Genomic DNA, 23,685 nt, shown 5'->3' with positions numbered 1-23,685 from the left:
AAGCAGCCGCATAGCACAGGGAGATCAGCTCGGTGCTTTTTGACCACCTAGAGGGGTGGGATAGGGAGGGTGGGAGGGAGGGAGATACAAGAGGGAAGAGATATGGGGACATATGTACATGTATAACTGATTCACTTTGTTATAAAGCAGAAACTGACACACACTTGTAAAGCAATTATACTCTAATAAAGATGTTTAAAAAAAAGGTTATCATGAGTATGTCGTCCCCAATCAGTAGTTCATTTTTGTCTCTTTTGGACAGGTTTTAAGGCTTCTTTGAGGAATGACCCAAGGTTGGGAACGTCTCTTGAGGAAGCTAAATCCTTTGTAGCCACAATGGTTGCCTCTGGGACAGCAGCAATGATTGTGCAGGTGCCCCTCCAAAGTGTGGGAAGATCTAGATATACCCCAGTACCACATAGGAATTAAAATCCGGTGCCCCTCAAGGATATCCCTGTCATGGTCCCCAGAGCCAGGCCTTGACCTGTTGGGAGTTTTCCTCTGGAAAAAGGCTGGGGTCCCATGGCCTAGGATTATATTCGGAAGATCAAACCCCAAGGAAGTAATCATCTATACACAGAGGGGAGAATCTGGGTTCTACTGATTATGAGTGTGATGGGGGGATTGACATAACAAATTTCTGAATATTAATTGGATTACATTATATTTTGGAGGAGGATTTTGTAGGACGGTTAAGTTAAGTAGGTGTCCGGTGGTCATGCCAATCCCTACATAATTCGTTCCCAGGGCTGAGCTGTTTATGGGGATACGGTCCTCACTAATATATTTCTTCGTTGCATTTTTCCTTGAGTTTCCCCAATACAAAGTGAAATTACCTTCGTATACTTTGTATTCATCTTTTTCTGACCAGGAATCCCACCCCAGGCTAGTCTGATTAAAGTTGAGGGTATAGTTACAAAAGGAGTCATTTAACCAGCCCAAGATGTGTCCCCATTCCTCCAGGTTCTGGAAACAAAGTTGTGTCTTTCCTAGAAGCTTGGAGGCTGTACCTACGCGGACAACTAGGCCTAAGGCAAAAGAGTCAGGGTCTACTTGCCTTTGGCCCCCATATAAAAGGTAATCCATCCCATAATATTGACCAAGTAAGTTACACAGCTGTTCGATGGAGGTAGGGAGGGCCAATAGGTAGAGTTCCTCTAGGTTTTGGGTTCCCTTGGGGCATATCCAACAGTCAGTTTTATTGGTTAATTGTGCAACTTGATTTACAGTGGGTGTCAGTGGATGGTGAGAATATGAAGAAATAAAGGGAAAGGAGCAAAGTCCAGTAACTTCAAGGAGAGATGTCATATTAGGGAAATAAGAGGCAGCATGTGAATTCATTTTGTGACGATACGCAGAATGGAATGAGAGCGTGCACAATGAGAAAAGTCAGGAGATACAGTAGGCCTATTACTTCTGCCAGCTGTGGGAATGGTGGGTTTATGAATTTAGAATGTACTTATCTTGCAGTTTTCATTTGAACAGGAGTTGGAGGTCCTCCAAAGGCTCACAGGTATACTTAGCTGGGGAGATGTCCTTGGACTCGGTGGCTGTCCAGGGCTTTACCTGGGAATGGTGAATCCAACTGGCGATCCCTGGTACCTTAACATCTGTAGGAGGAGAGCAAGACTGGATAGGTTCCCTTCCAGGTCGGCTGAAGTTGAGAATCAGGGGAGCCATCCTTCCAAGTTTTCATGAGTACTTGTGTTCCTGGAGAGTAAAGGCAAGGAGCAGACTCTGGGGAAGGAAGCCTTTTTATCCCGTAGTCCTGGAGGGCTTGTTGGAATTGTCCAAGGGAGGTGACATAAGATGTAATGGCAGAGGTGTCAGGGTCCATAAGTAGGTCCCCTCGTAAGAAAGGCCTACCATACAGCATTTCATAAGGGCTAAGGTTAAGTAAGGCCTTTGGGGCTGTTCTGATCCTTAAAAGAGCAATAGGGAGGGCTTCCTTCCAACTGAGGGAGGTCTCTTGGGTTATTTTTCTTAAGGTTTTTTTTTTTTTTTTTTTTTTCTGGCCACGCCACGCAGCATGTGGGATCTTAGTTCCTCGACCAGGGATCAAACTCTTGCCCCCTGCAGTGGAAGCGCAGAGTCTTAACCGCTGGACTGCCAGGGAAGTCCCTTACGTTATTTTTTAAATGTTGGTTGGTTCTTTCTACCTTTCCTGAGGATTGGGGTGTCCAGGAAGAATGAAGGTGGTACTCAATATCTAGAGCCTTGGATATCTGCTGAGTAATTTGGGAAACAAAGGCAGGTCCGTTATCACTCTGAAGAGATGACGGAAGGCCAAACCTAGGGATGATTTCAGTTAAAAGCTACTGGACTACCTCCGAAGTTTTTTCTGTCCTGGTAGGGAAAGCTTCCACCCAACCGGTAAAGGTGTCCACGAACACCAAAATGTACTTATATCCTCGGTAGGGAGGAACCATTGTAAAGTCCATTTGCCAGTCTTCCCCTGGATATGTTCCGTGTCTCTGAGCGGGAAGGGACAACGATGGTGGCTTACTTCCCTGAGGATTGTTAGTCAGACAAGTAGGGCATGATGAGGTTACCTTATTAAATACATAGTAAAGTCCCTTCCCAGAGAAGATAGAAAAAACAATCTGGTATAAGGCATCTCTCCCTAGGTGACAAGCCTCATGCAAAGATTTAATAATTTTCCATTGGATCGATTGGGGCAGGTGAGTTAAGTTTTCTCTCCAGTACCATCCGTCTGGGTCAAGGTGGTACCCATGATTTATGGCCCATTTGATCTCCTCAGGCAGGTAAGACGGGGAAGGGAGAGAACTAAGGGAAGGAACTAAGGCGCCCTCTATCACAAAGGGCTGAAGGGCTGCCTGTCGATTTTCTTTTGTTATTTCATCGTCACCCTTCTGGTGACTTCTGCAATGAATCATTGCTACCTGGGAAGGCTTGAGGACTGCCTTCAAGAGGGAGAGAATTTGAGGTCCATACTTAATCGGGCTGCTTCAGGCCGTCAGGTAGCCACGTTCCTTCCAGATAGCAGCATGAGCATGCAGAACCAAAAAAGCATATTTAGAGTCAGTATATACATTAAGGGCCTTATTTTCAGCTAGGGTTAAGGCTCGAGTTAAAGCAATTATTTCTGCTAATTGGGCTGAGGTCCCTTGGGGAAGAGTCTGGGCCTCAATAACCTGTGTCAAGGAGACCACCGCATACCCTGCCCTTCTACATCCTTCGGAAACAAAATTACTTCCATCAGTGAACCAAACTTCCTCAGGGTTTTGTAGTGGAGTATCGGTTAGATCGGGTCAGGGCAACAAGGAATGAAATATTATATCTTCACATTGATGAACTGGTACACCTTCCCCAGGGAAGAGGAGCAGTGTAGCTGGAGTTAAAGAGGAGCAGACCATGACATGTAGGTCTGGATTCTCCAGCAGTAATGCCTGACATTTGAGGATCCTGCTATCTGTGAGCCAGAAATGGCCTTTCCCTTCCAAGAGAGTGGTAACCTGATGGGAGGTATATACTCTCAGGGGTTGCCCCAACATAAGCTTGGAGGCTTCTTCCTCCAATAAGGCCAAAGCAGCAACTACCCTAAGACAGCTGGGCCATCCAGTGACCACTGGGTCCAGTCTCTTTGACAGATATCCTACAGGTCTCCAGACAGGGAGAAGTTCCTGAGTCAAGACTCCTAAAGCCAGCCCTTGTTTTCCTGCCACAAATAGTTGAAAAGGTCTATCAGTTCTTGGGATTTCCAAGGCTGGGGCCTGAGATAGTAACGTCTTTAGCTGCTGGAAAGCTCGGGTTTGGTTAGGGCCCCAGAGCAGAGGTTAAGAGTCGGATTTTCCTTTCAGGGCCTCATAAAGAGGTTGTGCTTTTAGTCCGTAATTAGGAATCCATAACCTGCAATACCCATGAGGCCTAAAAAGGCTCGGAGCTATTTTTGGGTAGTTGGCTCTGGCAGATCTAAAATCCCTTGTATTCTCTCAGGGGAGATCCTGCGTTCCCCTGGGGAGGGGATTACTCCCAGATATTTGACTTCCTGCTGTACCAATTGGACCTTGGACTTAAGAGACTTTATAGCCTCATTTGGCCAAAAAATTAAGGGTCTGGGTAGCATGAGTTTAGGCTCTCTCGTGGTCTGGGGAGCAAATAAGAAGGTCATCCACATACTGGATGATAGTCCCTTCTTCCAGGCGTAGATCTTGGAGGTCCTAGGCCAGGGCCTGGCCAAAAAGGTGAGGACTGTCCAGGTGAGTTGTTGTCCTCTATTCCCTTCCCCATGTCACTCAAAAGCAAAGAGGTAGTAGGACCGCGGGTCCAGAGGTATGGAAAAGAAGGCATCCTTTAGGTCTAACACAGTGAACCAGGAGGCTGTGCCTGGGATGGTCCCCAACAAGTTGTACAGGTTGGGGACTATGGGATGGAGAGGGACAGCTGCCTCATTGATAGCTCTTAAGTCTTGGACCGGTCTGTATTCTCTGTTTGGCTTCTTAACAGGTAAGATAGGGGTGTTACAGGGAGAACTGTAAGGAATAAGTAGCCCATGTTGTAAAAATTTGGATATGAGATGCTGCAGTCCCCTTGGGGCTTCTGGGCGAATTGGATATTGTTTCTGATTGGGGAAAGAGTTTGGGTCCTTTAAGGTGATAAGCACTGGGGAGGCGGTTATAGCTCTCCCTGGCATTCCATCGGCCCAGACCTGGAGGTCTACTGGCAACTCAGCTAAGGCTGGTGTGCCAGTCCTCAGAGGGGGCTGTGTCTCTAAGACTAAGAACTGGAGGGGTGTTACTGGGGTGGTTCCCCCAAGTACCAGTCTGGTTCTCAGCTTGTTCATGATGCCCCTACCTAACAGTGGGAGGGGGCATTCAGGACCAGGAAGGAGAGAATGTATATCCTTCCCATTAACAATACAAAGGGAGAGTGAAAGGCCTAGTAGTAAGTTTACCTGAGACTCCTGTAACCTGACAGGAGTCGGAGGAGAAGGGTCCAGAGAAGGAAACTAGGACAGAGTAGGCAGCCCCCGTATCCAATAAGAAAGATATGGTCCTACCTGCCACATCCAGGTTTGCCCTTGGCTCCAGTCCTGTAATACTGACATTAAACAGGGGGGCCATCTGGAGTGGAGGGCCCCCGTCAATCTAGGGCCATCCAAGGGGCTGCCCCTGGCCCCTCGGCCTTTCAGCCCAGGGGCAGTTGGCTCCCCAATGGCCACTTCTTTGGCATTTTGGACAGGGTATCTTAGGAGGCTTGTCCTTGTTGGGGCACTCCCTTGCCCAGTGGCCAGGCTTTTTGCAGACCCGGCACCGGTCTTGGCTTCCGTTGGGACGGGTCCGGGCTTCTCCGGATGAGGTTTGACCCTGTAGGGCTGCCAATAATTGGGCCTGCCTATTTTTTTTTCTCTTTTCCCTCTCCCGAGCCTTGACCTCCTCCTCCTGGTCCCAGTTATAAAAGGTCGTGGTGGCTGTAGCTAGAAGTTCATCTAGATTTACATTGGGCTCCTGCGTAAGCTTTCGGAGCTTCCTCCTGATGTCTGGTGCAGACTGGGTAAGGAACCTATCCTTTAAAATGGTTTTTCCTTCAAGGGAGTCCAGGTCTAGGTTGGTATATTTAATTATTGCCTCCTTGAGCCTTTCCAGGAAGGCTGTAGGGTTTTCATTGGGTTCCTGGCTGACGGCAGAAAACTTTGAGGAATTAATGGGTTTCCTTCTGCTTGTTTTGAGTCCAGCTTTTATACAGATTATAAAATGTTCCTTTTCCCATTGTCCATTGGGGTTATTGTAATCCCAGTGAGGGTCCTTATGGGGAATGGTGGTTTCCCCCACAGGATATTTTGAGCTGGATAAATGGAGGCTGTCCACAAAGTTGCAGGCCTCCTTTAGGACCTTTTCTTTCTCAGTATCTGATAGAGTTTGCTCTGAGATTATCATGACATCCTTCCAGGCTAAGTTAAAGCCGAAGTTGTCAATGTAGTGGTCAGGATCATCAGAAAATTCACCTAGTTTCTGTCTGATGTGCTTTAACTCTAGAAGAGTAAAAGTCTTCTGAATGAGTTGGGGTCCAAATTCACCCGTTGTGGTCACCAAAGGGCAAATTCTAGGGGGAGGCCTTGTGGGAGTCAGATCTCCCAGGTAAGGCGTTAAGGGGGCTGTCGGTGGCAAAGGGGGACATAGATGGAGAATGGGGTGGGTTTAGTGCTATCCTCAGGTTTAAAGATTTTCTCCCTTCGGCTCTTATCTGGCTCAGGTTCCCTTTTAGCATGGCCCCGCTCAGATGGATCCTCTAGAGGAGAGGATGGGGGCTGTCTCATCAGGACCAGCACAGCAGAGTCAATTTTACAAGTCTTGCAGAGTTCTTCCTTATCTCTAAGAGCGAAAAAGGCTTGAACATAGGGAATCTCGCTCCATTTTCCTTGCCGTTTGCAGAATAGATCTAGTTGAAGGATGGTATTAAAGTTAATGCTATCATTTAAGGGCCACTCTTCTTGGCTCCCCAGCTTATACTGGGGCCAAGCAGTGTTGCAGAAAAAGACCATTCTCTTTTTCTTTAGGGTGTCAGGGTCAAAGGCCGACCAGTTCTTGAGGATGCAGCCTAAGGGAGGCTCAGGTGGCAGGAGGCCAGAGGTTTGGTTACCCATCTGGAAAGACAGAGAATACACAACACTGAGGTCAGGGGAGTCTCAGCATCCTGGTATCCCCGACCGCCTGCAGGAGAGGCTGTCCCCTCCTCCTGGTATCAGTGGAGGGCCCTGGCCATAGCCCTCCAGGACTACTGTCTGTCCCCTCTGGCCCAAAGGCAGTGTCACCAACAGAGATCCCCCTGGCTTACTGGCAGTAAGGACACGCAACATTCAGGTAGAGGAACAGACCGTGTGCCAATGGTTGTGTCACCTACAGAGATTCTCTCACCTGGATGAGCAATTGGTTTTTAGGTAGAGGGAATGTACAACATTAAGGCTGTGTCACCATTAGAGATTCCCTCTCCTTAACGAGCCGCTTGTTTGTACTCTCCGGCTTCTCAATCTCATAATAGCGTGGCTATTCCTTCTTTCCCATTGCCAGTGGGCCAAGGCTCCTATGCAGGTGATCAGGACCATAAAGGCAAGTCCCTGGAGATTCCTGACAGGCTGGCAATCGGCAAGGTCTGGTAAGTGATGGAAACTGTTCTGGGTGGCTAAGCGGAGGAAGAGTTGGTTTTCCTTAGGGACCATGTAAAACAGATGTTTGAGACGACAAGGAAAAGAATGAGGGGATCCCAAATTAGAATGGTCTGGCCAAAAAGTGGTGTATGGAACTGCTGGAAGTCCTCACAAATATAACAGATTGGGTGTTTGGGGCGGCCATCAGCCTGACCAATCCACAGAAGAAAGCTCCTTCGAGTCTCAAAAGAGGAAAGAAGGGCCCCGAAATGAAAGTGGGAAAAAGACCTCCCAGAGTCCCACTGTTGATCTTGGTTCCAGTCAGTGACAGAAAAAATGATTAGGAGGTCTAGTAAGCTGAGCCGGAGAGAGGTGTGAAGCCTTCGCTATAGCCGTAATTCAAGGAAGCTGATCAGGGAGGACGGTTTGACAGGAGAGGTGTAAACACAACAGAGTCAGAAGGTGGCAATTCGTCCACCGTTGCTGCCGGCAGTGGTGAAGGACGCAAGCGAGAGGCCGGGAAGGAGAGCTGTGAGTAGAAAAATAAAACAGCAATAGGGCCATTTCACGTTAGCAGCGACAGAGTAGCCCCTTCTCAGGTGAATGAGGCAAGGAGCAGAGGCATGTAAGACAGGCGGGGCAACTGTCCTGCATATGCACGAAAGCCTGGGAAGGTGCAAGGCAGCCGGCGGGCACAATGCTATCTTTAGCGAATGCGGAAGCGGGGAAGCCGTAAAGCAGGCTGCGGGAAGCTGCAAAGCAGGCGCGGGGAAGCCGCAAAGTAGGCGTCGCAAACGTACCTCTGATCAGAAAGCCGGGGGAGCGACTAGGCAGTGGCCCGAACGTACCGTTGCGGATTCGACTCACGGTAAGAGCAGTGTCACCGGGGGGACATAGGTTATAACAAAATAGCTTGAACCGAGGAGGTCAACGGAAGGCCCCGGGCCAGCAATCTCGGTTCACAATAGTACGCAAAGAATTGCAAACTACCCCGTTAAGCTTAATCACAAAGTTTATTTAAGCATAGGTACACTCTGGGGGGGGGGTTGGGTGGAGGGGGAGAAGGAGGGAGGAGGAGGGGGGGGAGGGGGAGGAGGGGGAGGGACAGAGAGAGAGAGTGAGTAGGCTGTTTCTTTTTTTTTAAACTGAAGAGTGGGATTTTAGTTCGTCCCAGATCTTGGCCATTTTCTACTTCGGAGTGAAGGAACTTTTTTTTTTTTTAATTTAATTTTATTTTTATTTTTGGCTGCGTTGGCTCTTCGTTTCTGTGCGAGGGCTTTCTCTAGTTGTGGCAAGCGGGGGCCACTCTTCATCGCGGTGCGCGGGCCTCACTATCGCGGCCTCTCTTGTTGCGGAGCACAGGCTCCAGACGCGCAGGCTCAGTAATTGTGGCTCACGGGCCTAGTTGCTCCGCGGCATGTGGGATCCTCCCGGACCAGGGCTCGCACCCATGTCCCCTGCATCGGCAGGCAGACTCTCAACCACTGGGCCACCAGGGAAGACCCGAGTAGGCTGTTTCTGAGAGCGGGCTGTTTCAGCGAAGTGAAGCAAGGCCACAGCAAATTTTATCGACCCAAAGGTACACTCTCAGAGGGAGAGAGAGCGGGCTGTTTCTGCGAATGGAAAGCAGCTATACACGCTTAAGGGTGCTTTTAAGGAGCATTTTGCAGGGAGGCGGGGGTGAGTGACAGGGGATCATTATTTGATTGACAGTCCCGAGCGATGTAACAAGATTGCTGCTGCGCACGCTCTCACCCTTGAATCGCTAAGAAACGCCCACGGGGTGGGGGGGCGGCAAAACCGCATGTAGATGTTTTTATAATTATGGTATAATGAGTTTGGGTTTACTATAGGTTATACGCCTGTCTGGTCTGGGCATGCGCAGCCGGGGGACCTCCCCTTGTGTTACTGTGCCCCTCTATTATCAGGATAAGCTGCCCACCACACGCCCATAGTTTTACCCGTCTGGGTGGTGTCAAGGGAGAGTCCCCAGGTGGCTGGGTGTGTGACTTGATTTCGTCTTGGTTTTCTCACCACTGTCACCTCCTTGCTGCTAATGTCTAACTACCTAACAAAAGTACTACTTCCACCTAGGTATATCAGGTTATAAATTAAGCAGAGGATAATATTTGTAAGAGAGAGCCAGATATAACCAGAACTCATCGATGCTTGTGTTAATACAACATATGGAATAATTGTAGTTATGTGTGTGAATAAATTGGTACTCAGGTTCTCTACCAGGTTTCATCCATATCTTTTGATGAATCCTCTCTGGCATCTTCAGCATCCATGGCAACAATGAAACACATAAGCCAGTATCATACCATGAAGAGCTGGCAAGGTAGGGCATTTGGGGCATTTAGTACACTTAAAATTCATACCATATCCTTTAAGACATCACTTAAAATTTTGTGAAATGACTGTTCTGCTCAAGATCAACATATCTACCATTTTGAGCATGTACTTATATATTAGGCACCTTAACTATGTAATTGCAGTTAATCCTAACAGCAATATTATTATCTCCATTTTATTTATGAGGAAGCTGAGAAGATGTAATTTGCTTGAAGGCACACAGCTAGTAAATAACAGAGCCAGGATTCAAAGCTGAGCCTGTCCGGCTCCAAAACTCAGTCAGACTCACATCCTTATACACTCCCACTCCAACTGTACTAAAGCAAGTGTCCCCCCGATCCCCCCCACCAACCTTTTTTTTTTTTTCTTTGCCATTTTGATACATTCATTTGCAGTCTGTTAAACTGGCTTTTCACGTAGACCTTGTTTGTTAATGGATGTTAATACTTCTGTTCTAGAACTAGCTTTCCCTCCAGGGGGCCCAGGAACATTTCAAAGCCACATTGAGCAGTAACAAATATTTTCCTTAACAAATTTCTCACCTAGTCATAAAGTGATTGTGGATGTTGCCAGTGTATATTTGTGTTTACATCCTGACTGTGAGCATTAGCGCAGGAAAACATCAAAGTTTTGTGGGTGACAAAGAATCACCTCTGATCTTTACTTCAAAGACAACCAAACAAACAAAAAAAGCCCTTCCCATCAACACCTTTGGGATTAATGTCAATTAAGCTTTCTCCTCAACTTGTCTATACAAGTATGCACGTTATAATGAATTAAGCCTGTTAAGAAACCATAAACCTCCTCTAAAATGGCAGTAAAATGCCTACAGCACACACAATTTTTCCTGATGTATGATAAGAATTTTAGTAAATGGACCCTTTTTATGCCTTAGCCCTGATTCTCTAACCCCAATTTTTAAAAAGTGTCAGTAAGGCCCCATCAGAAAGAGGGATGAGTGCTGTTTCTAAGCCCCCAAATCTAAACTGACATTTTCTGTAATGTCTGGAGAACTTTCCTTTCCTTCCTCTGCTGAGCCCACATCTAATATTCCTCTTTGTCTGAGCACAAACTCAGCTTCACAAAGCCTTTTGTTCTGGATCTGGGACTTGTTCAAAATTCTGAAGTCTCAATTCAGAATGGCCATCATCAAAAAATCTACAAACAATAAATGCTGGAGAGGGTGTGGCGAAAAGGGAACCCTCCTACACTATTGGTAGGAATGTAAATTGGTATAGCCACTATGGAGAACAGTATGGAGGCTCCTTAAAAAACTAAAAGTAGAGCTACCATATGATCCAGCAATACCACTCCTGGGCATATATCCAGAGAAAACCATGGTTCAAAAGGATACATACACCCCAGTGTTCATTGCAGCACTGTTTACAATAGCCAAGACATGGAAGCAACCTAAATGTCCATTGACAGAGGAATGGATAAAGAAGATGTGGTACATATAAACAATGGAATACTACTCAGCCATTAAAAAGAATGAAATAATGCCATTTGCAGCAACATAGATGGACCTGGAGATTATCATACTAAATGAAGCAAGTCAGAGAAAGACAAAGATCATATGATATTGCTTATATGTGGAATCTAAAAAAAAAAATTATACAAATGAACTTATTTACAAAATAGAAGCAGACTTAGAGAACCAACTTATGGTTACTTATGGTTACCAGGGTGTTGGGGGAATAGTGGGGGGGAGGGATAGTTAGGGAGCTTGGAACTGACAAGTACACACTGCTATGTTTAAAATAGATAACCAACAAGGACCTACTGTAAAAAAAAAAATAGAAATTTAAAAATTAAAAAAAAAATTCTCAAGTCTACCTCCACCTCCATCTCTTCTGGGACATGGCAACCTGAGGAAGGAGGCCCTGCTCCTGGAACTCTTCTGGGGCTGGTTTTGTGTCTCATTTCTGTCTCCACGATGCCTGGTGCTACCTCGACCACATCACGTACTGTCCGACCGTCATCCATGAACTCTTGGAGGACCAGGACTATGTTTGGATCATCTTTGTATCCCAGGCACATAGCCCGGTGTTCAACACAGCTGGTGCTCAGTTAGTGCCTGTTGCCCAATTAAGTGCATGAATGGAAGTGAGACCACCCTTCACCCATGAGGCTGAAAATGAGAGTCCCCAGGAGTCTGGGGAAGGAGAGGGAGAACCCCTAGGGGTATATGTCATCTGGAGCAAGGACAGGCAGTTGGAGGATGTGATGTAGAAAGGTCAGAGGGAGGCAGAGGAAGTACACTTAGTAAGTAGAAAGGGGCTCATCAGGCACAGGCTAAGATGAGGTAGATGATGAATGACAGCCGTTACTGGGCACAGGCTAGAGCTTCAGGCCCCAGAGGGCTGATATCATTTTCCTTGTAATCAGTGTCCATGATAGATGCTATCCTTTTTAACTCTTCCCATCCAGAAGTGTTTGGCTGGGATTCTGTATTTCTGTATTATATATTTATGTGAGGTCTATACTAATGTGGTAGTTCCCTCCTTTGTGTGATAAATGCTTAAAAGCTTCCTCAGTTGTGTACACCCATGACCTTCGTGATGCGTCTGCCCAAAAAGGAGCTTGGTAAGACCCCCAGGCTGGATCAGATTACCTGTAAGTAATCTATTATTGAATTTGATTAAGGGCATTATGAAATACCTTAAAATGGTTTTTAAACATTTTCAATTAAAATGCCCTGAATTTAATAATTCATTCAGTCAACAAGTATGTGTTGAGCTTCAAATGTGTGTTAGCTACTATGTTAGATCTAAGGAGATGGCCTGGTACAGCCCACAGTCTTAGTTAAAATTAAAGTAGGAAAAGTATATGTTAAAATGTTGCACTTTTCCCATTCCCTCTATACTTCTACAGCCACTGCCATGAAGAATATGGAAGAATGTGAACACAAGCAAAAGACAGAATATCCATTATTTTACATTTCATCTGGATTCTGGCATCTATAAAACGGGTGATTTCTCCTCTGAGTTTCTGAAATAAGATAAGACTTGATATGGGAGAATTTTATGAATATGGATTATTTTCTTCATTATGTAAAATTCATCCCAGAGTCCAGATAACAAACATTAATAATAGCATGGCCAGAAGCACAAAGCAAATACGTTACATGGACTCAGTTGCAGTAAACAGAATTCACATCAGCAACTGCAGCTCAGCTGGTCTCAGAGCCCCGGAGGTAGGGAGAGGCTGCCCCTTCCTGCTCTGCTCCTTCTTCAAACTCATCCAGGAGAGAAGCCCTTCCTTCCCTGGGGAAGAGGAAGGAAGGGAGCAGAGACAGACAAGCATGTTATTCTACTAGAAATACCTCCACCTGGAACCTATAGGCATAGGGAATTAAGCACTTCCCACTAACCAGCTACATATTTTGAAATAGTTGATTTCGTTCCTTATGATTCTGACCTAGATTCTGTCTTTCAAAAACAAGTAAATCATAATGTGTATCTGACCTAATTGCTGAAATAAGGACTGCGTTCTCCTACAGTGATGTAGACCAGTAACCATTGCCTAGGATGGAAAAGATATTCTCTGACTGGTCAGAGCTCTGCAAAAGCACCACGTTTAAGAATTTTTCTTCCTTCATGTACCATCAATCCCAGGCCTGCGGCATCAGTATTGGGATTGATGGAAAGATGTCAGAGTGATCAACAATCATTCTAAAACACATTATCACAAACTTCTCAACTGGCTTGACATGTAAACACGTGGATACCATATCCTGACACGCCAACTTACTTTTGGCATGTTTTTTCCAGCAAGCTAGCCTCATTCAACATGGCTTTAATAATGTATTTCAGTCTTACTAATCTTACTGAAAATAACAGTTTTGAAAAAACAAATAGATCTCAATTTATAAGGCAACCCTTTCACTTCCTTCTTGTTTTGATTATCACTTGAAAGATTTATCTTATTCTCCTTTTGTTTAAATTTGGATACTGGAATTTTAAAGAGCAGCTGATAAAGTACATATTCCAGACTTTAAAGTTTTAGCCTAATATTAACTCGTCAGAAAAAAAAAATCCAGCAGATTTTCACTTTTCATGAAAATATAGCAATAAAAAGGCATTTGCAGTTACAAAACAGGTCAAGGTCATTTGTGGTTCTCATTAATCCTGCCCCTCCTGTGAAAAAGGCTAAAAGCATTGCCTACATTTTGCAGATGGAAAAAAAGTAGCAGGTTCCATCTTGCTCTGGGTATAATAGCAAAGCCTGTGATAGAGCCAGAAATAGAAGCTGGAGGGATTTGTGTTCCTTTTCTGATGTAGAACAGGACTCATCTGAAGCAGTCTTATTAAATTATGCTACTGAAGAAGCAGGTCTAGCTCTTCACTCCATTTTGTTTAATAGAATTAAATAGTCCATTTTTTGCTGTATTTTCAATTGGATACCTTATGCTAATTAGTTTAACTGGCCAAATATAATTTATATACTACTTTCATAGAGTACATTGGATGCTAAGCATAATGGATGTTGACTAAAAATATATATTCACAACCTAAAAGTTGAGAGTTATGTATTATTTGGTGGAAATTTTTAGGACTTCAAGCCTGGGAGGCAGCATCTCAAGTAACCCTGAGAGAACTGCTCCGAGGAGGCGAGGTAAGGGCCAGGACATATAGGAGTCTTGCAACGAAGGGCAGGTAGTCTGAATGTCAAAAGATTATTGTAAATTGAAGAAAACCAGATATCTCAAGTTAAGGAATTTAGCGCTTTTCTATGCATGGGAAGATGCAAGAATCTGGGCTCACTGAAATCATTCCTTTGATATGCACCTCAGCTCTCCGGGCCAGTATCCAGTGTTTTCACAGCGGTGTTTCCTCAGGACTCACCATAGGGAGTGGCTGCAGTCTGATGGCTGCTAGATGGCAGGTATTCTTTTCCTTCCTGAGTTCCCTCGGGGCTCACCAGGTTACCTTCGGCTGCGGCTGCAATCGCTGATGACTGTGACATCCTTTGTTTACTGACAAGGCAGGCAATATTCCATTTCTCATGGATAACATGTAATTATTTTAAAGAGTGCTTTTTTTTTTTTTAAGAAAAAGCAATATTTAAAATCCAGTATAATCAAATACTGTAGGACAGCAAGTACCATTGTTCGGTTCAGCTAGTCAAAATGCAACTTCTAATATGGCTATCAACATAATTCTAGATTTTCTCAGAGTTCTAATTGAAATTCCACAATCACTTTTAGGGAAAAGCACCTTCAGAGTTACAGAAATTGAGAATTCCATGCTGCCATCCTGTGTCCACCATCTGGCCATTGCAGCTATGATTTCAGTTTCCTTCCCTAAGGTTATGTTTGTGTACACGTGTTGGGGAGGAACCCGACCCACTGTTTGGATGTGCTCACAATTCCTAATATGTTTACCAGCCACCTAAATTATTAGAGTGGCAGGAGAACAGCTCTCACAAAATATTAGCAATAATGTGGGTCCTCTGGTACAAAATGAGAAATTGTGTACCCAGTAGGTGGCTGAAAGGAGTAAATAAGCTAATCTGTGTAGAGCAGTTAAAGGAGTTCAGAGCATGTAGTTAAGTGGGCAATAAAGGTTAGCTCTTATTGTCTTCAACATGCTGGCCGGAACACATGCCAGCCTTGCAAACATCAACTTTTACTGACATGCATGTATACAACACATTATTAATGAGCATTATATATGGGCAATTTTATGGTCTACAAGTTCTGGCAGCCACCAGCATCTCCAGATAACCCCGCCCTCCACACCCCAGTCCCCTACCCCCAAGCCCAGTTTATATCATGCCTATCCTGCATCTCTCTCCATCCCCATCCCTTGGCTTTTTGTGCAGAACTCACAGCAGCCTTTGTACATTTCCACGAACGCACTGAGCTCCTTCCTGGAGCCCACACTCTGCACATGCTCTTCCCTCTACGTGGAACTAAACCCCAGGCTCCTCCGCTTTGCCTCATAAACTCATCTTCAATTTTCTGCTTAATCACCCCTTCCTCAACCTCACAGCTGAGTCTCTGACCTCCATCTTAGCTCTTAAGTGGTAATTTCACGTTTTAAAAATGTGATTCTTGTATTAATATGTTTTACCCACTAGACTAAAAGTTCCATATGGGCAAGGTCCATGATTTGTTCTGTTTTTTTTTCTTTTTCTTGCTGTCTATGTACCTCTAGGTCTACCACAGGGCTTGGCATATGGTAGTTCTCAATACATATGAGTTCTATAAATAAATAAACACATCCCAACAGGAGGCAATTCCTTCCAAGGACTGAGCACTTCTCTCTTTCCACTTTATTTCACAATCACTGTTCCCCTCACCCCTGGCTTTACTCAACTATACTATGAAAACACACATGTTTTAGAAGGTAAAAATAGCTTGGAGAAAATAAAATGTAATTTAATTTAAAAGGGAGAGGGAGGAAAAGAGACATCAATGAAATAAACAGAGTTATAAATGGGGCAGTGAATCAGCATAAGCAAAGGGCAGTGTGAATAGTGGTTACACCCATTTCTTGAGCCAGACTGAAGAGCAAAAGAGAGAGAAATTTGAAGAGGCAGGAGATAAATAAATAGCCTGGGAGGGCTGAGGAAGCCAATAGGACTGGAGCCCAGACCAGAGCCGTGGGATTGGTGCTGCTCTGGGGGAAGGGTTCCCCCCAGCTGCAGAACACTGGGAAGGATAAAGCAGGCTGCAGGCCTATTCAGGGCTGGGAGAGGAGACCTGGGAATCTGAAGCGTTTGAAGACCACTATCCCACCCCCATGACAGTTAGCCTCCTTCCCGAGCATCCTCTCACTAGTGACTGCCACCAGGACTGTGGACCATGTGTCCTGCAGCCCAGGGCCATTGTCCATCTTGGTCCCCTCTGCAATATGGATCCAAATAGGACCCTACGCGGGATCTCTGGTAAAGAGCCTTTCATCATATTTAGTCATTTCTACAGTGAAGTATATTCCAAAGCAGCACAGTAACACCAGTCATGGTAAGTTTTGCTTCTTTGTTTCTTAGTGTCATAAAGGGCATTTGTTCACAGCAAAGACTACTGTCTATCTTTAGTTTTCCAAGTTGTAATAAATACTTAGGTTTTTCTCCTTATCACTTATTACCCTACGACATTTTATTTTTACATCTTGATTTTGTTTTTGTTCTCCACTAGAATGTCAAAGTCCTTTGTTTCGCCTTTTTAAAGACTAGAAGGGTGCATGGCACATAGTAGGCACTCAAAATAAACTAAACTGTGGCATAGGAACGAGCAGCTCAGCATTCTAGGGGGTTGTGTGACCGGGAGCCCTGGACCAGGCGCTAACCTGAGGAGAGGATACAGGAGAAGGCCTCGCTAGGAGAGTTCTTGTGGAAGGAACGTGGGCCTGGGAGAACCAGATGCACGAGGGCTAAGGCCTGGGGAGGCGCCAGATAAATCCGGTTTCCGCGCGCGGACTCCCTGAGGCTCCAAAAAGCACGCTCCGCGCACAGTCAGCTAGTTCTCTCGCCACAGCCAAAGTCGAAATGCGGGGACCACCCCCCCCCCCCGCCCCGCTCCCTCTCCTCCCCTCTCGGCCCGGAACTTCCCTGGGATTGGTTGCCTACCCCACGGCCCTCCTCCCGTCCCGCCCCCTCCCCAACCGTCCCGGGGATTGGCTGCCCGCCCCGCAGCCCTCCTCCAGGTCCCGCCCCACCTGCTGGGTCTCCGCGGGTCGTGGGTCTCTTTGTGAGTGAGTGAGTCTGGGGTTCTGCGGGCCGGGGTGGGGCTGGGCTCGCCTCGCGTCCCCTCGAGCTTTGCCCGCCCGGAGCTCCGCTGCTCCCGGCGGCCAGAACGCAGTAGAGCAGCCCTCGGCGGCCCGGGGAGGGGTAGGAGGGAGGGGACGGCAGTGCCCGTCCCGGGGCCGAGCGAGGCACACACACTGCGCCCAGCCTCCCGGAGGCTTCCCGGCCTGCTGGGCCGCGCGTGGTAAGAAGTTTGCGCTTTGCTTCCCCAGGGCGCAGCCGCGGCTACTTTGCAGCGGGTTCGGGCCAGGCCCAGCCTGCGGCGGCAACAGCGGGTCTCTGACCGACCGTGAGCTTGGGGACTTTGTCTCTAACGACTGCGGGTGCAGCGGCCTGAGTTCTAAGCGCAGGTATGTTCCTGTCTTTGAGTGAAATGAAATGACCCGGACTCGAGCACGTGGTCAGTGACGACCGGAGGGTTCCCAAGCACGTGTTTGGTGCAAAGGCCCGAATCCGGCTCTCCTTTAACGAAGGAAACGGACGTTCACAAGCAGAACAGCTGCTTCTAGTGGGTTTTCAGACTCGGGTAAAGAAACTGCTGAGGTCCACGGACATTGACGAGAGAGGAATGCTGGAAATTGTAGAGAACCCTGTGAAAAACCCAAATCGCCCTTTCCTGTGCCCTTTCAAGGTTGACGCAGTGCCTTAAGAGGCTAACACAGAAGGGTAAAAAAAGTCTCCATAAAACCCAGAGAAAAGATTGTAGAACTCCTCTTTGGATCCTGTCTGGAGTTACAGCTGAACCAGAAGAAAATTTCCTTTCATTGTGAGCACCTTTGTGATATTTTTACACAGCTCAGAGCAGAAGTGATGGATTCAAACTTAAACTTAGCATTGATAGTACAAGTGTTGGTATTTGTCATTGAAGGCAGGGACAACCCACTAGAATGATAGAAAGACTATAAATTGAGAAGAACGTCTAAATGCACCAGCTGACAAAGGTCATAAAACCTCCAGAGTCACACTTCACTGGGTAGAAACAATAGTTACCTCCTCTTGTCATGAAATATCTCAGGGTATGCAAAAACTCAGCCCAAATGCTTTGACTCAATTTTGTCCATCCCTCTCCCAAAGATGAACAATTACGCAAATCTTTATGGGCAGCTGGCTCTTGCCACCAATGGATTACCAACTTTGCTGTCCCTGCCAAACCTTTATATGCCTTCCTGCCAGATACACCACAGAATCCTTTACTGAAGCATTGAAATTCACATTGTCCATCTCCTAGCCCTCATATTACTCAGTTTTGACAAACCTTTCCACCTATACTGCCATGAAAAGAGTGGGATAGATGCAGGTATTCCAGGACAACCTTTTCCCTTTAAGATACACGCCATAGAATATTTCTCAAGTCAGTTGGACCCTATGGCATCAGACATGTCCCTGTGCCTAAGTACATTAACTTCGCTGCCACCCTGATTCACAAGCCAGTAGCCTTACACAAGCTTCCCCTTTTCACCTTTTTGTTCCCATGCTGTATCAGTTCTTACAAGTCCATAAAACACAACACCTCTCTACTCAATGAAAGACCACCTATGAACAGGCCCGTTAACTACCCCTCCATCATCTTGCACCTCTAATACTCTTAAACCCCTTATGATAGAGAGCCATTCCACATGGTTACCTTACAACCATCGAGATGATTTCGAAACCACAAGAAGACCTCTTGGACATGTCCTTTAGCAAGCCAGACATGCTCTTCTGTGTGATGGCTCTTGTAAACAGAATTTTCAGGGAAGCTGACTATCCCACAGCAAACACTTGCTGCATGCTGCCCACTAGAAAATCAGCCCAAGCTACAAAACTCATAGCTCTTCCTAGGGCTGATACATTGGCAAAAGGGAAAGCTACAAACATTTACACCGACTAGATAAGCCTTTAGAGTCTGTCAGGCTGTTAGCACACTTTGGCAGTTCCACAGATTCTTGACCTCTGCAGGTACTGGTACTTCCTACAAATTATTTCCCAGTGTATAAATCTTACCAAGTTTCTGGAGGTAACCAATGTAGCTCAGGGAGTCCTCCAAGACCCACACTGTCCTTTATGGCACTCCAGGTGGACTTTATAGACTCACCTCCAGCCCTAGGCTCTTTTCACTGTTCAGTTATTGTCTGCATGTTTAGTGGATGGTCTGTGCTAGCCAACTAGACATACTGATGCCACAACAGTTGTAACAAACTAATAACTTAGATTTTCCTTGTTTTGGCATTTCTTTATGAACTGAATCTGACGAAGGAACTTTTTTTTTTTTTAATTTTTAAATTTTTCATACAATTTTTAAAGGTTACACTCCCTTTACAGTTGTTGCAAAATACTGTCTGTGTTCTCCGTGTTGTGCAGTACATCCTTGTAGCCTACAAACCCAGTAGTTTGTACCCTCCAGTCCTCCACCCCTATATTGCCTCCCCCCGCCTCCACTGGTAACCATTAGTTTGTCCAAGGAACTCACTTTACAGCAGAAACAAGTCACTTGCTCACAAAGACTCTCAGAGGATATTTGTTAACATTTCATACTCCCTACCATCCCTTATCCTCAGGGAAGGAAGACCTTAAAATGTAGACATAAAAAAGAATGCCAGGGAAAAAAAAAAAATCTATCTAGAAACTAGACTTATATGGCTAGAAGCATTATCCCTGGCCCTTATACAGATCCAGGATACTCCAAATGGACCCCTTTTGAAATAGTTTTTCGTCACCCCAGTGCCAGCTGGCACCTCTAAACCTTCCATTCCTGGATTGGGCGAGCAACATGGGGACTTGAGTGAACAATTCAGTACTCTGACTAGTTATATACAAGAACTTCTATACTTGGTGCATCTCATCAACAGGTGAAAAAAAGCATGGTCCTCACTGACAGGGCTTGCCATCCCTTTCTTCTAGGAGATGAGTATACATCAACATTTTTAGAAGAAAACGTACATTGTCACCTTGCTGGGAGAGGCCTTAGGAAGTACTGCTAACCATCTACCCTGTCATCAGAATAGAAGTCCTCCTGGATTCACGTGAGATACCAAGCTAGATCCATATCATCACCCCCCACCCCCGTCCAGGACAATTAGAAGGCCATCCCTATGCGTGACCTCAAATTGAGGATTTCAAGAGCTTACTCAGGCTCCAGAAGCAGACGACACCACGAAGTAGACAGCTTTACCCAAGATCTCCGATCAAGAATTTTGTCTCCGTTTATCTTCCCTTGCAATCTCTGCCTGACCTGCAAAATTCTCTGACCTAGAAATTTAAACAAAACGCTTCCTCTTTCAGTTACAGAAGGACTGACTGGAGGTTGCTTGTCTAAACCTGTCCTCCCTCTGTTCCCCCATTACGGGCTCCCTTTCAGACTATGTCTTGCTTCAGCGAATTCTTACTGCTTTTTCAACAGTTTTAGCATGGCCACAACACCCACTCACACCAATCTTTCAGACCCTGGCTACCTTAACTAATCAGTCTAATTGCTGGTTATGTCAGCATCTAAATAACGCACCAGAACCTGAACTAGGTTTTGTCCCTGCCAGTGCAAGCACCTGGTGGACCCATTCTGGACAATGGATGTATGGAAGGCACTCTGCTTCCTCCTACGACAGAGTGACTTGGCATTGGGGAACCCCCATGGAGGCTCGAGGTCTGTCTTTCACTCAGGTGAGGGTATTGGAGGGAAAATTTTCTCTTTGCATTGAAAATAAAAACGGCACTGGACCCTTCCTAGGTAACATACCAAAACAATACTGTAATCAAACATTGTGGTTTGATTCCACAGATGACACCTTCAAATCCTCCAAAGATGTTATAAATGAGTTCCAGACTGATTATTATAATGATACAAATGTTTGCCTAGTCACTGGACAGTATTCCTGGTCTGCAGGCCACAAAAATAGGACGTGGAACCGCCCAGCTGTTCCCCTGGTTGGTCTGCCCGATACCCCAGGCCACAAATGGGTCGACCAGAATTCTGGAATGACCTGGTCAGGTAATGACACCTTTCTTGATAGCTGCCAAAACCAGACTGAAGGTCTCCTCTTACCAGATATTTCGCAGCCTGTTTTGCTCTTACAGCCTGACAGAGGCACATGGGAAATGGAGATATACAGTTGCCGACATAACTAACGACAAAGACCACCATGGACACCGAACTCCAACCTGATGGGTCACAGGTTCCACTCTGACCTTGTTTGTGAACACCTCTGGTCTGTTTATTTTATGTGGCAATAAGGTATATAAAGGATTCCCACCTAAATGGTCAGGGCGATGTGGACTTGGCTACCTGGCATTTTCCTTCACTAGTTATCCCACTTTAAATGCTAGCCGGATTACAGACCTGGGCTCCTTCAGGCATAAAGTAGCACCACGTAGACGCATCCAACCAGACATTGTAGGCAAGCCACTCATGTATCGCAATACTGATTCAGTAAGGACCCTTTTTCCAAGCTTGAAAACTTCCGATCTAGAAGAAGCAATTCTGAACATTTCCAAAGTCATGGAACAAGGATTCACTGGCACCCCGCAGGCCTTGAAAGCACGTCCGTCAGGGGTTAGTAGTTTTGCCTCTGTGCTCTGAAATTGCCGTCTCCTGGCTACACAGGCTGCCCAGCAGGGAACACAGTGTGCCATCATTGGCAGACGGTGCTGCTTGTATGTAAATAAATCAAAAGAAGTACAGGATAGTTTGAACCGTATAAAAGAATGGGTTGACATCCTACATAAAATGAGTGAAGCACCGTTGATTAATTGGACTGACCTCGAGAATAAAAGACTGGTTCAGTGAAAGATGGGGCTGTGTGTTGGGATTTGCTCTTTTATGCGTATTCATCCTTGTTATCTGTGGTTTTGTTCGCAGATCTCTTACCTCCCGACTTCTAATCCGTGTCTCCTCACAGCAATCTCCCCAGCTCCTTGCCTATGAAATTTCATGATAGGTTATAACAGGGAAATGAAGGGACTAACCTCACCAAAATGGCATAATGACTATTGAAACTGAGACCATCTGAACAAACAGCAGCTGCTGGAAAAAAAAAAAAAGAAAAACACCAAAAAACCAAAACATTTTCTCTGAACTTCCCTTTGATAAGTAAAGCAGGTCTTTCTAAGTATTCAGCTGCCATAAGCCCTCTCTGGCATCAGGACCTGCCAAGGAACTGTGTAAATACATCCTGGGAGAACCTTCCATGCTTTCCCACTGAGGCCTTAATACCTTTCCCCACCCCACCCCCATCCTATTAAGCTGGTATATAAGTCCTTACTCCTTACAGCATGCTCTTGCCTACATGTATAATAATCTTTGCTCCTGTTAATCTTGTCTGTTAATTCACAGGCCCCCAAGTACTTCAACCTAAGTTGGTAAAGAAAAAGTTTTCATCCCAGTAACACTTTTTAGACTTTTCTGGATACACCAGAGAATATGTTCAAATACATAAGGGAATTTGGAAACCTTGATTTTGTTGGAAGGTGAAAGAATCCAGTGTCATGTACACAGGCTCTGTGGAAATTCTTTTAAATTTCTCTCAAACAGTGTGTTTAATAACTGACTGAAAACTTTCTCTTTATTTCCCTTAGGGAGAAAGCCGTAGACCATTTAATCTGGGATGATCTGCTGTACTCTCCTGATTTCCCGTGAGCATTTAATCTACGGTCTAAAGGGTCGTTTGTCTGGTATGAGTTGTAGCTGTCTTACGATTATGGGCAGCAGCAGCGAGGGGGGCTGTAGAGACCAAGTGGAGGTAGCATTTATCATATTGCACGTGTCACTCCGTTGCTCCTGTCCTTACATTATTCTGTTTAATTCTCACACAGTGTTCTTCCCGTTTTACAGATGAATAAATTGGAAGGGTAGATAACTTGCTAAAGATTATACCATTACTGGGACTTCCTGGTGGTCCAGTGGTTAAGACTCCGCACTCCCAATGCAGGGAGCATGGGTTCAATCCCTGGTTGGGGAACTAAGATCCCATGTGCCGTCCAGCGCAGCCAAAAAAAAAGACTATACCATTACTGAAAATAAGAGCAAGATGCAGAACTGGTATCTAGTGTGCAACCTTTCATAGAGCAGAGGAAAGAAGAAAAAATACATAGTCATTCCTTGGAGATACTGCGGGTTTGGTTCCAGACCGCTGCAATAAAGGGAGTCGCACAAATTGTTTGGTTTCTCTGTGCAAATAAAAGTTATGTTTACACTATACTGTAGTTTATTAAGTATGCAGTAGCAACATGTCTAAAAAACAATGCACATCCCTTTATTAAAAACAGTTTCTTGCTAGAAAATGCTAGCCATCACCTGAGCCTTCATCAAGTCAATCTTTTTTGCAATAGTGACTTCACAGATCACCATAAGAAATATATTAATAATAATGAAAAAGTTTGAAATATTGCGAGAGTTGCCAAAATGTGACACAGATGCAAAGTGAGCAAATGCTGTTGGAAAAATGGAACCAACAGACTTGCTCCACACAGGGTTGCCACAAACTGTCAATCTGTAAAATATG

At 45.5% G+C, this 23,685-nt stretch overlaps 1 long non-coding RNA gene and 1 other non-coding gene across 6 annotated transcripts; both read left to right on the top strand.

Moving 5' to 3' along the window:
• Positions 1–7,912: 7,912 nt before the first annotated feature.
• Positions 7,913–23,377, top strand: LOC133092668 (uncharacterized). 5 transcript variants are annotated; one of them, XR_009701100.1, is made up of 5 exons: positions 7,913–7,973; positions 17,425–17,562; positions 20,093–20,848; positions 20,967–21,737; positions 22,760–23,377. It is a non-coding gene; the product is annotated as an uncharacterized LOC133092668 (long non-coding RNA). The 5 variants fall into 5 exon arrangements; XR_009701098.1 differs by adding an exon at positions 14,016–14,077 and having other exon boundaries at positions 7,932–7,973; positions 20,093–21,737; XR_009701099.1 differs by adding an exon at positions 8,468–8,684 and having other exon boundaries at positions 7,950–7,973; positions 20,093–21,737.
• Positions 17,831–17,952, top strand: LOC133092827 (small nucleolar RNA SNORA26). The gene has a single exon (XR_009701181.1). It is a non-coding gene; the product is annotated as a small nucleolar RNA SNORA26 (small nucleolar RNA).
• Positions 23,378–23,685: the final 308 nt, after the last annotated feature.

The sequence above is a fragment of the Eubalaena glacialis genome, chromosome 5 (assembly GCF_028564815.1).
Source record: "Eubalaena glacialis isolate mEubGla1 chromosome 5, mEubGla1.1.hap2.+ XY, whole genome shotgun sequence".
NCBI classification, from domain to species: Eukaryota; Metazoa; Chordata; class Mammalia; order Artiodactyla; family Balaenidae; genus Eubalaena; species Eubalaena glacialis.
This window is presented reverse-complemented; position numbering and strand designations above follow the sequence as displayed.